Source organism: Alligator sinensis, unplaced genomic scaffold (assembly GCF_000455745.1).
Source record: "Alligator sinensis unplaced genomic scaffold, ASM45574v1 scaffold1381_1, whole genome shotgun sequence".
NCBI lineage: Eukaryota > Metazoa > Chordata > Crocodylia > Alligatoridae > Alligator > Alligator sinensis.
The window spans coordinates 263,430-277,908 of NW_005843000.1; the positions used below are offsets into that span (position 1 = coordinate 263,430).

The window sequence follows — 14,479 nt, forward strand, 5'->3', positions numbered from 1 at the left end:
AGCTTGCTACAACCCAGCCCCACTGAGAGGTCCTGCCACTATTTAGCTTTTATGCTGATCCCCCAGCCCTGCTGGCTGGGAATTTGGATGCCCCCAACTCCTGTGATAATCCAGAAACCATGGCAGGAAGGCGAGCTCGGCCAATGCAGCAGCTCTGGCAGCTGTGCTAATAAGCCCTGCAGCCCACAGCTTAACCACTTGTGGGCCTCATGTGGTCCATGAGCTGCATCCAGAGTCACAGAGGCACACCTAGACCATCTCTTCTTCCATTGAGTAGTATGACTACGTTTGGTTTGTTTTGAGGAGGTCTTCTGACGTGGGGGCCCAAGTCTTCAAGTCCCAAGGAAGCCAGTGACGCTGTGAAGCTGAGGGCCTCGCAGACCTAATTCAGGTCACGAGTGAATGAGTTTAGTAGGTCCCTGCATTGTTTGAAATTACTTCCCCTTCATTTCGGGTAAGGTTCCTGTGCTGATTTTATTCGATTTAGCAACGTGCCCTTAGCGTGTCTGCAAACTCTGGCATGGAGCGGGTTTGCTTTCTGCAGCGAGGGCACATCATAGATACAATCATAGAAAACGAGGGTTGGAAGAGACCTTGGGAGGTCACAGCTAGTCTAGCCCCTGCTCAAAGCAGGATCAAACCATCCCATGCAAGTCTTTGTCCAATCTATTCCTTAAACTACATAATCAATCCTGATGCACACTTACAAGGCAAACTGCCCACAGACACCAAAAGTACCCTAACCTACCATGGGTAAAGCAGGGGGATGAGGACAATCAGTGACCCCTCATGAGAATGGAGTGGGTGGCAGAGTCGCTTAGGTATCTCATTATGGTGCAGGGGATGCGAGTTTGACTTATGCCAAGCTGACCCAGCTCTAAATTGGGCTGGAGAAGCACAGACAGTGGGATGCAATACTGGCTAAAACACTCTTATGTGCCACGCTAAGAAACTAGAGTCTGAGTCACCCTAGTCAAGCAGGCTGCTGGGCTTGTCTGCATCTTTCAAACCAATAAAATAAAAGCAAAAGAATGGCTAGAGAAATACATCTTAAAGCAGCAGATCCAGCGTAGCTGATAGTCTCAACTGGGTCTAGACTGCAAATAAAACTCTCTTGCTGGATAAGGCTGAAGGGCCCTGGCAGGAGTCGAGTAGGTAACTTCGAACAAACTTATCTGCTTGTCCCTATGGGGCCCGTCCTAGCCAAAGCCATTAATTGCTTGCTTTCATGAAGCCCACATGAAATATTAAATTAAAAACTCTGCTTGGGGGAAATGCAAAGCCTCGCCTTTGACAGAGGGCCATAAATAACTGGCATGTTATTAGTTAAGAAAGGATCCCGTGGGCAAAAGGTATAGATTTTTCCAGTCCCTACATTTTTAGTTACCATTCATCTTTTTACAGGGAATCTCGCTCTCTAGCAGCTGCTTTTAAACAAGCTGAGGGCAACGTCAGTGCTTGCAGAAGGGGCTGGCGGCATAACCTGGCAGCTGAACTCCCTTGTTTCTTTACAGAGCAGGTACAACAGGCATGGCAGGCGGGCTCACGGCTCCACTTCGCTATTAATCACTCCAGCTCCATGAGGAGCAACCTGCATCCACAAACTAGAGCCAAGCTGAGCAGTACATTCACTCATAACGCTGGGCCAAAAGGGGAGGATTTTGAGCAAGACGGGACGTGCTCTTTCCTTTAGCCTCAAGGAAGTAGATTGAATAAAGCTACTTTGCACATGCACTACATCTCTTTAAATGGATTTCTCATGCTGTAGGAAGCCATGCAACCCATACAGGCAGGAGGGTGACAAACTATGCTCGTTGTACGTCACATTTTCCACCTTGTCTGTGTTTGCTACCAGCAAAAAGGTGCTTCCATCAGAAGAAACAACTTTTGTTCCATGGGAAAAAATCTGCTGTCATGAGACAGGATGCAGGGTTTGAGTTTCCAGATTGGTATGAAACTAAAAGGGCTTGTGTCACCCAGGTGCTGTTTAGGTGCCATCTATCTTGTTCAACCAGACTCTAAACTATTTGGGCCAATGACCCCGTTGATCTGTATTTGGATGACCATCAGCCCATTGGGACCCTCTGGTGACCACGCTCAGATGAAGAGGCACTCCTTTAACTCCACCAGCAGTGCCATGCATGAGAGAAACTACAAATCAGGGCACTCCTCTTCCTTCTTCAGGCATGTGTCTATGCTTTATCACATAAATGCAACAGTGGGCTGTAGCATATGACTGTTGTACTTCAACACTAGGTTTGAAAAAGCTCAGTTCCCTGAGACCACAGACTATTTTCTTCAGGTTAAAGTCCACAGCTGGTTAATTGTGTGGATGTCTTGCATAACATAAGGCAATCAGGACTCATACTAGAGATGATATCCTTTATTAGACCAACAGGATTTTTGCAAAAATAAATAAATAAATAAAGACATTTATTGGCAAAAATCTTGTTGGTCTAATAAAAGATATCATCTCTAGTATGAGTCCTGATTGCCTTCTCCTCCAGATCAATATGGCTACAACCTGGATACCTTGCATAACATTACACTTTTTTCTTCTATAATATCTTTCAGCAGAGAAACACAGGGGGCATAACAAAATATTATTAGCTCAGCTTAATTAAAGCCCCTCTCTACTCTACAAGCATGGCAGCCTATAAATTACGAGGAACCTGAATTGTGTAGAAATCAATTTGCCCCAAATCTCAAGTCAGAAATTATTCCCAAGACTTTTGTGTCTCATGCCTCTAATTCAGTCAAAAACATCAGCGAATCAACGAGAATGAGGGTTGAAGGGACCTCAGGAGGTCACATCTAGTCCAACCCCCTGCTCAAAGTAGGACCAGCCCCAACTACATCATCCCAGCCAAGGCTTTGTCCACCCGGGTCTTACATACCTCCAAGGATGGAGATGCTCCCACCTCTCTGGGTAACCAGTTCCAGTGCTTCACCACCCTCCTGGTGAGAAAGTTTTTCCTAATATCCAATCTCAACTTCCCTTGCTGCAGCTGGAGCCCATTGTTCCTTGTCCTGTCATCTGCCCCCACTGAGACCAGTCCAGCTCCCTCCTCTTTGCAGGCCCCTGCAGGGAGTTGAAGGCTGCGATAAGCCTAGTTCCCTCAGCCTCTGCTTACCAGTTATGGGCCTCAATCTCTAAACCATTTTCATTGCCCTCCTCTGGACTCTCTTGAACTTGTCCACATCCTTTCTGTAGTGGGGGCCACAACTGGACACAGGACTCCAGATGTGGTCTCTCCAGTGCTGAATAGAGGGGAAGAACCTGTGCCCTTCATTTGCTGGCACTGCTGCTACCAACGGAGCCCAGGATGCCGGTAGCCTTCTTGGCACCAAGGGCACACTGCTGGCTCCTGTTCATCCTCTTGTCCTCTGTCCCCCGCAGGGCCTTTTCTCCAGAGCTGCTGCTTAGCCAGTCAGTACTGGTGCAGTTCAAAGCATATCAAAATGCTCCTTCCCTTTCATTTGAGCATCTCAATAAATTATCCAGTACCAAGCGAGTCACAGGTTCATTACAGAGCCTCTAATGCGTAACACATAACACAACCATGGGTGTTTGAGCCGCTCTGAGACTGTCTGGCAAAGAGCTGCTGTGAACTACCATGCCCCATTCAATATATACTATTATTACTATGCAAGTGCAACACAAGGTAAACCCGAGCTCAAATTTCCAATCAAAAAATCGTAGTGTTTCCAATCAAGGCTTCCAGGAAAATAATTTGATCAGGCCACTGAACACAGCGTTATGGTTTGTAGGAATGAAAAGCAGCTAAGCTTTTGCTCGGGCAAGCTGCCAAGCACAAGTCCTTTCATAGCAGGATGTCAAATAATATTAACAGTAATATTTGCCAATTGTTTTCTCAAAGGGAAAACTAGGTCGCCTCAAGCCTGTGCCTGTTCCCTTTTCCATTCCCCTGGTGGGTATTTAAACATCTGGAGCTCCCTTACTCTTTACAGGGTACAAACACCTTCCTCGGCAGTGACAGGTTCAGGTCTCATCCACAGCTGGCATGAGAGGGGGTACCCTGGAGGCCGGACCCCTCAACCCTGGGGAAACGGAGTAAGTTTCCCCAGGGAAACTTATGGGAAATATATGGTAATGCACTCAAAGGGTGAAGGGTTTCATCCTCCTTCTGGCCCCTATAGATCATGTAAAAGGGTACAAAGCACCCTAAAAGTTCTTTAGTCAATCAGGTGTTGGGGAAGCTATCCTCAGTGCAAACACTGTAGAAGACAGCCTTCGAAAGACCAGCTCTGATATACTGGGTTTGCAGGGACTGGGTTCAGGGTGGTATATCAGCACAAGCACACAGTAGCAGGGAGATTGCAGGCAGAGGGTCTCGGGAGACTGTCTTAACCTAGGCAGGCCACTCCTGGCTAAAATAACTTAAAACCACGGAAAGAAGAGTGCAGCCTCCAACTTGGGCAGCCCTGTCATATGCCATAGGGAGATGTGATTATTCTGATGCTCCCGTTCAAAAAGGCCAAAGCATTTGCTTTCAGTCCACAAGGCCTTTTTTTACTGCAGTATGGAAAGCAAGAGGAAGGCATGGAAGTCCAGCCCCTGAGGGAGTGCACGGTGCGTGCATCTCCCCTGAAACGGGCTGCAGAAACGAAGCGGATGCCAGCTCTGCACGCAGCAGGAGTGCTTAGGTGCACGGCGATGCAGCGAACAGAAGACAACGGGCATCACTGCTACACAGCCACGCACGGAGAAGGGCTGAGCTCCGTGAGGAGCGGCTCATAGAAATGGAAACCGTAACAAAAGCTTAATTACAGCTACGATGGCACGAGCTGGAGGAATACCATCAATGTAATAGCCTCGTTTTTCCTTCCCTTGCGCCGTTTCTGCAAGCAGAGAATATGAAACCAATAACTTAGCTTTACTGCTGGAGAATAAAGTTCAGCTGTGTTTGAGCGCATTGCTTCTCACACAGATGCAGCCCACCTGGCTCTGTTATCTAGGCTAACTAGCAGCAGGACACACACCCTGTCATGGGCACGCTTGTCTTCTCGCTGTGTGACAGATAGGCCTGAAGTTTTAATCTTGAGGAACCAGGAGCTACTGACAGTGCCGTTGTTGAATCCAAAGCACAAAGATATCAAAGCTGTCCTGCAGAAATCTGGGTGTATAACCCTTTAGATGGCAAGTGGGTAGCATCGCTCTGTTGCCATGACCTGTGTGCACCGATCTCAACAGCACGGACAGATGTCATGCCCCACTTCCTGTGTCAATATAGTGCCGGGCATTATACCGACACATAGTAATAGCTGGTTGCTGTTCAGAAGAACGCATATCCCTGGTGCAATTAGGTTGGGAATTTGCAGGGGGTGCCTCAGAAGAGCGCATAAAGCCTGCAGAAATGCTACTGCTGGTTTAAGCAAACGCTGCTTGTACAACACCCAGTCTAACGGGGCCCTGATTTTCAGTGGGGCTTTGGAAGATTTCTGTAAGACAAACAACACATGCGTGGGTCGCATAAGCACAAATCTGTAGTGTGAACACTTTAAAGCAGAGGAAACTAGGCCGAAACAAGAACGATGCCACAGATGAGTGCTTTCGGAAGTGAAGCAGGAAGTTTACTGGTTAAAATAAACACTCCCAAGAACAGTGTTCAGTCAGTTCCTATTTTATGTGTGTACCCGGGAAGGCTTCTTGCTTGAAAGAGGCTATTAATGCTGTGCAGAATTTATTTGCTTCTGTAAAAAAAAAGATGGTACCTAATATTTATTTGTATGGAGGTAGTGCTCAGCTGACTGCCCCCCACCCCGTGCTAGGATTTGTGTGTATAAACATAAGAACAGTCAGCAAGGATTCACCAAGGACAGGTCATGTCTCCCCAAACTGATTGCCTTCTACGATGAGATGACTGGCTCTGTGGACACGGGGAGACGAGTGGACATGATATACCTTGACTTTAGCAAGGCTTTTCCTACTCTCTCCCATAACATTCTCGCAAGCAAGCTAAGGAAGTATGGCTTGGATGAGCGGACTGCAAGGTGGATAGAAAACTGGCTGAATTGTCCAGTTAAAAGGGTAGCAGTCTACAGCGGGGTGTTTAGTTGGCAGCCAGTCTTAAGTGGAGGGCCCCAGGGGTTGGTCCTGGGGCCGGTTTTGTTCAATGTCTTCATGAATGACCTGAAAGAGGGCAAAGTGCACCCTCAGCAAGTTTATAGATGCCACCAAGCTGGGGGGAGTAGTAGATATGCTGGAGGGTAGGGCTAGGATTCAGAGTGACCTCGACAAATTGGAGGACTGGGCCAAAAGACATCTCATGAGGTTCAATAAGGAAAAGGACAAAGTTCTGCGCTGAGGATGGAAAAATCCCATGCACTGGTAAAAAATCCCATGCACTGCAGAAGAGAAGACTGAGGGGGATTGAATAGCAGCTTCAGCTCCCTGCAGGGGGTGCAAAGAGGATGGAGCTGGGCTGTTCTCCATGGGGGCAGATGACAGGACAAGGAGCAATGGGCTCAAGCTGCAGCAAGGGAAGTTGAGGTTGGATACGAGGAAGAATTGTCTCACTAGGAGGGTAATAAAGCACTGGAACCAGTTACCCAGAGAGGTGGAGGAGTCTCTATCCTTGGAGGTTTTAAAGCCCAGTCTAGACAAAGCCGTGGCTGGGATGATGTAGCTGGGGCTGGTCCTGCTTTGAGCAGGGGGCTGGACTAGATGTGACCTCCTGAGGCCCCTTCCAGCCCTTATTCTCTATGATTCAATGTCATCTAATCACCTGGGTTGACAGAAGATGGAAAAGGGAACACGGGTGCAGGAAGGTGAAGCGTCTTGCCTATTGATAGAGCTAGGAATAGAAGGTGTTTCTTTAGGCTCCTGCTCCACTTCCTTAGTGGCTGAGCTATGCTGCTACTCCAGTGGGACGCTTGACCAGATGCACCTTAGAAAAGGTAACAATCACAACCAACATTTGGAAGTTTCTACTGATTGTTTGCAGGTATCCAGCTGTATTGACTGTTGGTTTAGTAAAATCTCCTCAACATACTTGTCTAAGGATTAAGCCTAATTAATACCCCTGAATGATAGGCATGCACACCAGCCTCTGGCTTCTTTACTATTCCTTCCACCCATGAAGAGCACACACACCAACTGCAGATGCTTCCTCAGCCTGACAAAGGGTTTTTGTGCCCGAAAGCTTGCAAACAAGAATTTCTTCACCTATCTGAGTCGGTCTAATAAAAGATATCAGATTTACCCAAAGGACCTTGTCAGCCTATACCCTAGAGCGATTCTTCTAAAATCTGTTAATTGCTATGGGTCGGCCATTGCCAGCAGTGGCGCTTCCATATGGGATCAGCATCAATCGGATGCTGGCGTCAGGGACCAGAGCAAACGTAGGAACGATTCTTTCCTGTATACGGCTGTAGACAGCAACAGTAGCTGTTGGTATTGGATGCACCTGAATTAGCGATATATTTAGATTTAGCTAACACTTAAGGTGCAAAGTTGCTCCCTGCAAACTGGATCTAGGTGTTTTGCTTGATATTCCTGAGACAGGAATTTGTCTGCTTGTGGCTGCAGCTGTTCCAGGGCTGGTGAAATAATATACAGAGCAGGGCTGTCCAGCTTCTGCATGGCTGGGGGTCACACACTATGCAGGCTGCACCACGGGCCCAAGTAGTATGCTATAAGGACATCCCCCTGCTACACTGCAGTGTGTGGGTGCCCTGGCCCCCACCCTCAGCTCCCTGGCTGCAGGCTCCCCTACTGCACTGGGCCAAGGAGCTCCCACAGGCTGTGCCAGGCTGATCCACCCCACCCCCTGGGGTGAGATCTGGAAGCAGAAGTCAGAGGAAGGAGCGGAAACCCAGATACCCCAGCTGCTGCTGGGTGGGAGCTGGGCGACTGCAAATTAGTCCCTTGCTGTTTACTGGACAGCCTTGATATAGAGAATTAGTTGGATTAAAAATATGCCCAGGGTCCATTTCTATGCCACCAATTTCTCCTCCTATAAGAAACAGATCTGCAAGACCTACACATCTGCTTCTGAGGCAGCTGTATTCGTTCGGAGTTCTGCATTTGGGTGTTAAGAATAACCTTGCTCTGTGGCACTAGAGAAAAAGAGGTGGCCGTGAGAGAGTTTGGGATTTGGTTATCATCTGAGTTAGTGCAGTTCAAGGCAGCTGATGTGTCACCGATTCCAGGCTCTGAGAAGAACACAGAGTCCTGCCTGCCTGTCCAAGATTATTTTGGGTAAGAAGTATGCAGCCACCACGTCACTGAGAGAAATGGAAATTTGGCAACTTTTCTCAAGATTTTGATTCAGCTTTTCACAGCCCTGCAATACTCTGTCAATGTTTTGGGTTTTTTTTTAATCAGAAACTGTCATCGCTGCTTCAAAAATAGGCCAGTGAAACACATTCATGCGAGTAAAATCTTGGGTGAACATCGGATCTGATTCAGCTCCCATTTGAGGTCCCTGTAATGGAGAGCCAAAGGGCTCCTTTTATTTTAAGCGGAAGTTATAGCTGGCTCAGGGAGGGCTGGCAGCTAGAAAGTAGGCTAACTGCCTGGGGACAGGCATACAGACACAGGCTGCCCCAGGGCGGGTGTCTAGGCAGCCCAGAAACAAAGGGGTGCAGGCAGCTGAGCTAAGCCCTAGCAGGGAAAGCAGGCTGGTCATCAGGCCCAGTTTGGAAACCCCTGAGTGTGGCTGTGGAGTCACCTGACCAGAAGGGGCAGGGTTTGCGCGGCACATAAAGCCAGTGCCCGAGGCCAGGCAGTCAGTCTGGCCCTACAGGTGGCAAGGAGAGGAGCTCCTGAGCCGGATGGGTGCAGGAGAGTGACTACCTGATTCTGCAGCTGCCCTGGGAACTGCAAGTAAGAGGCTTGCAGCTTGCAGGGAAGTGGGACCCTGTGGGGAGGTACTTTAGCTATAGCCAGTGGGGCTGTGTTTTTGTTTCAGCTTCAGACTGGCAGACTGGGTATGGCTATAAAGGGTGATAAGGAGGCCACAGAGGGGTGCAGGAGACACACCCCATGTGCACATTGGTGCCCAAGGGGCACATGCAGTTTTGCAGCCCAGCCAGGGGCTGGGGCTCAAGATCAGGCAGGCATAAAGCTGAGAAGGGCACAACCAGGGCCAGGGGCCATAGCCCAAGAGGGGCATAACCTGGGACAGGAGTCCACAGCTCAAGTGGGGCACTGTGGCAAAGTGGGACTCCCCGCCTAGCCACAGTGCTAGGTTCTCCACTTGCCTTTGGGCACGACCCCAACCTGATTCGTCTGCCACGCCTTGCTCTTAATTAATGAGGATATTAATTAGGTGGAAGGCTGCCCATTTCATGCCCCGATGCCAGGGGGCGCAATCTGTGGCTCTGTACCTCCCCTACACCACAGTCCATGACTCGGAGATGGCATCTAGATGTTACTGTGCTCCCAGCCTACAACTGGACCAAGCTTAGGCTGCGCTGTCAGGCCTCAGTCACACGCACATTCATACTGCCTGCCTCTCACTCGGGCCTCACACACTCCACCCTCTCTCACAGGGCCTCTTTCATCCATCAACAACTTATTCTGCCTTGCTTCCTCTTGGAGTGGGCCCCTTAGGCCATAGGCTTAGCTAGTCCATCCCTTGGGTGGCAGACATACCATCTTGGCCAAGACATACCACCTCCGGGGCCTCCCCCATGCCCCTCACCAGGGTAGTGGCCAGCCAATTACCCGACTGGGTCTAAGCTTACTCTGGCCCCTTTTGGGGTAACACTAAGTGTCTGTATATGTACTGGGCCCTCAGCCCTCTGGTTCTTCTCCCCCCTTCACTGGGGCTTCCCATTTCTGCCCCCCTCACTTGGGGTTCCACACCGCCCCGTCACTCAGGGCTCTCATTTCCGCCCCCTTCACTCAGTCACGGGGCTTTGTTCCCTGGTGGGCTCAGATGGCTGCAGCCGTGCCTGGCTCCAACTCACCCCATGGGGCTCAGGTGGCCATAGCCATGCCTTGCCCCCAACTACCTCCAGTGTTACTTAACCCACCCAAAGGTGAGGGCTAGGGTTAAGGTGCCCCTACCCACCTTTCACCAGGGTGATAACTGGCCTGGCATTTCCTGGGTGCTCCTGCACCACTGAGAGCCCCACCAGGCCACCCACCCCCAGCAGGGTGCAGTTTTAGGTCATGCCCAGGATCAGAAGCCTCCTAGCCATCCCCTACAGCTCCTTCCTTACCTCCAGGATGTTATAGAGCCTTGCAGCCAGGCAATGTTGCTGCCTCCCCAGCCAGTAGGGAACTGAGCTGATTATATAGGCAGCCAGGGATCTAAACTGGCTGCCACAATCAAGCACCTGCTGGCTGCTTGGCTCTGGTCTTAAAGTGGCAGGCACCAGCAGTGACCTGCCACATATCTTCCTCCTTTAAATGGTACCAGGGGAAGGTTTCCCTTGCTGCTTCTCCAAAACAGGTTCTCCTTGAAGCCTGTGAGAGCCCTGAGGTGGCGAGCACCTGCAAAGGTGCTCTGCCACAGGCCCAACCAGGGCCAGGGGCCCCAAAGCCTGAGAGGGGAAAAACCAGGGCCAAGGACCCCAAAACTGAAGAAAGGCAAGGGCTGGAGCCCAGAAGCCAGGCTGAGTGTAGTGGGCGTAGGCTGAGGGGCCCTGCCAGCTAAAAGGAGCCAAAGCTGGGATAGCCGGGAGCCGCAACAAGGACATGGAGGCCTGAGGAAGCCTGAAGTGATAACTGGTAACATCTACGAGGCATGGCCTTGGCTTTAGGGGAGGAAGGCAGCCACAAATAGCCCTCAAGGCAACAGGTGCCCCGAGGCATAGATGAGCCAGCAGGACCCACTCAGCGCTTGAGGGGTAGGACTAGATCCAGTGTGGTCTGGGAGGGACCTTCTGCCTGTAGGATGGATGAGGGCTCACTCTGGGACCCTAGGACAGCCTCCCGTTTACAAATCAACTAAGTACATCAAGGCATGGCAGGAAAGATTAGAGGGAAGGCACTGAGGAAGCCTGAATCCAGTCACTGGGGGAGGGAAGAGGGGGAGTACTACAGCTGCTCTTGGGGGGCTTGAACCTGCTAGAGTCATTGAGAGTTGGATCAAGTCTTTATTGGTGGGGAAAACTGCCAATATACAGAATAAAACAGCAAAAGCTCTAGCTGGGCAAACTTCTCTAGCTGGTGCATGTGTCTTGGTCTGAATCATCCCTAGGAAGGGGGGGCAGCTACCACATCTATTGAATCGCTGGCCTCCCTCTTGAGATGAACCAGTAATGATGGTGATAGGGATACTTTGCCCAACGTTTTACTTGGGGACTAGACGGACACCTACATCACTGCATAGTTAATAACTCTGGTTCACTGCAGATATTATAACTCAAGGATTTGCAGCCATGGTGCTGCAGTAGCCTGAGGTGCCTTGAGATCCTTTCAAGGGTGTCCCAGAATATTAGCACTGTTAGCTGTGCAAACATGATTCACAAGATAAATGCCAAAGTTTTAAATAAGACTGTATAATGTTAAAAACATTCTGACCTATTGTGGTCCTTCTGAGCAATCTGCAACAGAAGAATTGCTCTAGTATTTTTCTATAGTAAAGAAATAAATAAAAGTTAAATGCTAGCATTTTCCAAGGGGTATCTCAAGTCTAAAGAGAAGTGCTTCAAGTATAAAAAAGGCTGAGAACAATTGCTGTAACCACTTGGTAGGCTGCAAACACCACTGTGTTATCAATGTAGCACACTAGGCTGGCCACTCTCTCCAGCACATAACATATATCTTTGTATGGCTGTCCCATAACATAGATACACCATGAAAAAGCACGTGTACAGAAGTCCTTTTAAGCAAAAACTCGGGAAGAGAATGTGATATGCCCTTCACTTTTCCTTGCAGAACTCAAGAGGGACCTCTGAAGAGCATGGACGATATCAGAGATTAGATAAGGGTCCCAATGGCAAAACTGGATCTGATGAAAACCAAGAGAGGAGGGAAGTGTTTAGACTGCCTGACCTTTCTAAAAACTCCTAATTCCCAGAAGCACATCCCTGGATGATTCATAGACGTTAGGGGCCAGAAGGGACCACTCGAGATCATAAGGTCCAGTCCCCCTGCGCTTGGGCAGGAAAGACTGCTGGGCAGTGGTGTACCGTGGGTCTCCAGTGCCTGGGGGCCAATGCTTACATTTGCGCCCCACCGTCAATGACCGATTGCCAACTGGGGGGTGGGGGGAGAGCAGCGAAACTGGAGAACCACTTCTGGGGGGGAGTCTATTCTAGACCCTGGACACCTGAGTTGTAAAGACGTTTTCCTTATGTCTAATTTAACGTGGTCTTCTAGCAATTTATGACCGTTAGTCCTAGGCTTCCCTTGGGGAGTCCTGGTGAATAGATGCTCTCCCACTCCATGATGTGCACCCCTTATATACTTATAGGCTACCACCAAGTCCCCTCTGAGTCTTCTCTTCTCCAGGCTGGACAGACCCATGTCTCTCAGCTTCTCATTATATGGCCTGCTCTCCAGACCTCTAACCATATGTGTAGCCCTCCTTTGGACTCTCTCAAGCTTCTCCACATCCTTCCTGAAGTGCGGCACCCAGAACTGGATGCAATACTCCAGCTGCAGCCTCAGCAAGGTGGAGTAAAGTGGGAGGATGACATCTTTAGTCTTGCTTGTGATGCATCGGTAGATGCATGCCACTGTTTTGTTTGCTTTGCTGGCTATGGCATTGCATTGGTGGCTCATGTTCATTGTTTGGTTTACCAGGACCCCCAGGGTCTCTTTCAGTTGTGGTGCTGGTAAGCATAGCGCTGTCGAACCTGTAAGTATGTTGTGTGTTGCATCTTCCCAGGTGGAGCACCTTACACTTCTCAGTGTTGAACATCATCAGGTTTTGATCTGCCCACCCTGCGAGCCTGTCCAGGTCAGCCTGTATCCTCAGCCTATCTGTCAGCATGACCACAGTCCCCCATAATCTGGTGTCATCTGTGAACTTTGCCAGTCCACTTTTAACACCCAAGTCCAAATCATTAATGAACACGTTAAAAAGCACTTGTCCGAGTACTCAGCCCTGAGGGATGCCATTGGTTACCAAGCACCATGATGACTCAGCTCCATCTATTATTACTCTCTGAGTCCTGCCTCGGAGCCAGTTTCCTAGCCACCAGACCATTGGGCTATCAAGGCTGCAGGTCTCCAATTTTACCATGAGCATGTCATGGGAGACCAAGTCAAAGGCTTTTTTTGAAGTCTAAGTATATGACCTCAAGCCAACCTCATCTCCCCTTTTCACACGGCGAGTTACCTGATCATAGAAGGAACGGAGGTTGGTCAGGCATGACCTGCCCCCAACAAAACCATGCCGGCTGTCTACTACAATGTTGTCTTCCATTAGCAATAGGCCAATTTGACAATTTTTTCCAGGATTTTTTTCCTGGGATTGAGGTCAAACTGAATGACCTTTAATTCCCTGGATCCTTCTTCCTTCCCTTCTTGTAGATAGGTACCACACTGACCCTCTTCCAGTCTTCTGGAGCCTCTCCTGAGCACCATGAGCTCTCAAATAGTTTTGCCATGGATTGTGCAATGACGTTGACAAATTCTTTCAACTCTCTCGGGTCTAGTTCAACTGGGCCTGCTGACTTGTAGATGTCCAGCCTCTCTAGATGCTCCCTCATGAGATCTTCGCCAACTGCTGATAGGTGATCGCCCCCACCTTGATCATCCTGTACCCTGTCAAGCAGGGTAGCACCCTTTGATTGGTGGAATACTGACACGAAGTAATCGTTTAGGTGTTTGGATTTCTCCTGGGTGTCAGTTGACAGCTGTCCCATTTTGTTTCAGCAGGGGTCCAATGTTTCTCTTATTTTTCTCTGACTTCCTACGTATCTAAAGAAGGACCTTTTACTGTACTTGACTTCCATTGCCAATTTGAATTCAGTTTCCACCTTTGCTTTTCTAATCCTCTCCCTACAGGTGCAGGCTATTGCTGTGCACTCTTCCTTGGTGGTATTTTCCAACTTCCATTCCCTGTAAGTTTCTCTTTTCAATTTTAGGAGGTCCATGACTTTCCTATTGAGCCAAGGGGGTCTCCCAGCCGTTTTGCTACCTTTCCTGCAAGCCAGAATGGACTCCCTTTATGGTCCGAGGATTGCGTCCCTGAGGAATGACCACTCGTCTTGGACCCCCCGCCTTATTGTACCATGGTCCCTCAGGACCTCACCAATGAAACTCCTAAACTTGTGGAAGCCAGTTTTCCTAAAATCAAGGATTTCAGCTCTGCTGACTGATTTCACTGCCTTGCAATGGATGGAGAAAGTGAAGCACTGATCTGGGACAGATAACATAATACTTGTAGCTGCTAAGAGTCTGACTGTGCCAAAAGTTCCAGAGACTCATTCTTCGCCAGCTGCATCATTTATGGCACTGGTGGCATGAGAAAGAGAAAACAGCCCAGACATATCTGAGGAGAGGGAGCTTGGTTTTTCTGCCCATCCCCAAGTCAAACAAAGACACTCT

General features: G+C 49.3%; 1 protein-coding gene across 2 annotated transcripts in view; it reads right to left on the minus strand.

Annotated features, from left to right (window-relative positions):
- The window catches only part of SLCO2B1 (solute carrier organic anion transporter family member 2B1), a 119,866-nt gene that overhangs the window by 13,819 nt on the left and 91,568 nt on the right, over positions 1-14,479 (minus strand). The window lies entirely within an intron of this gene.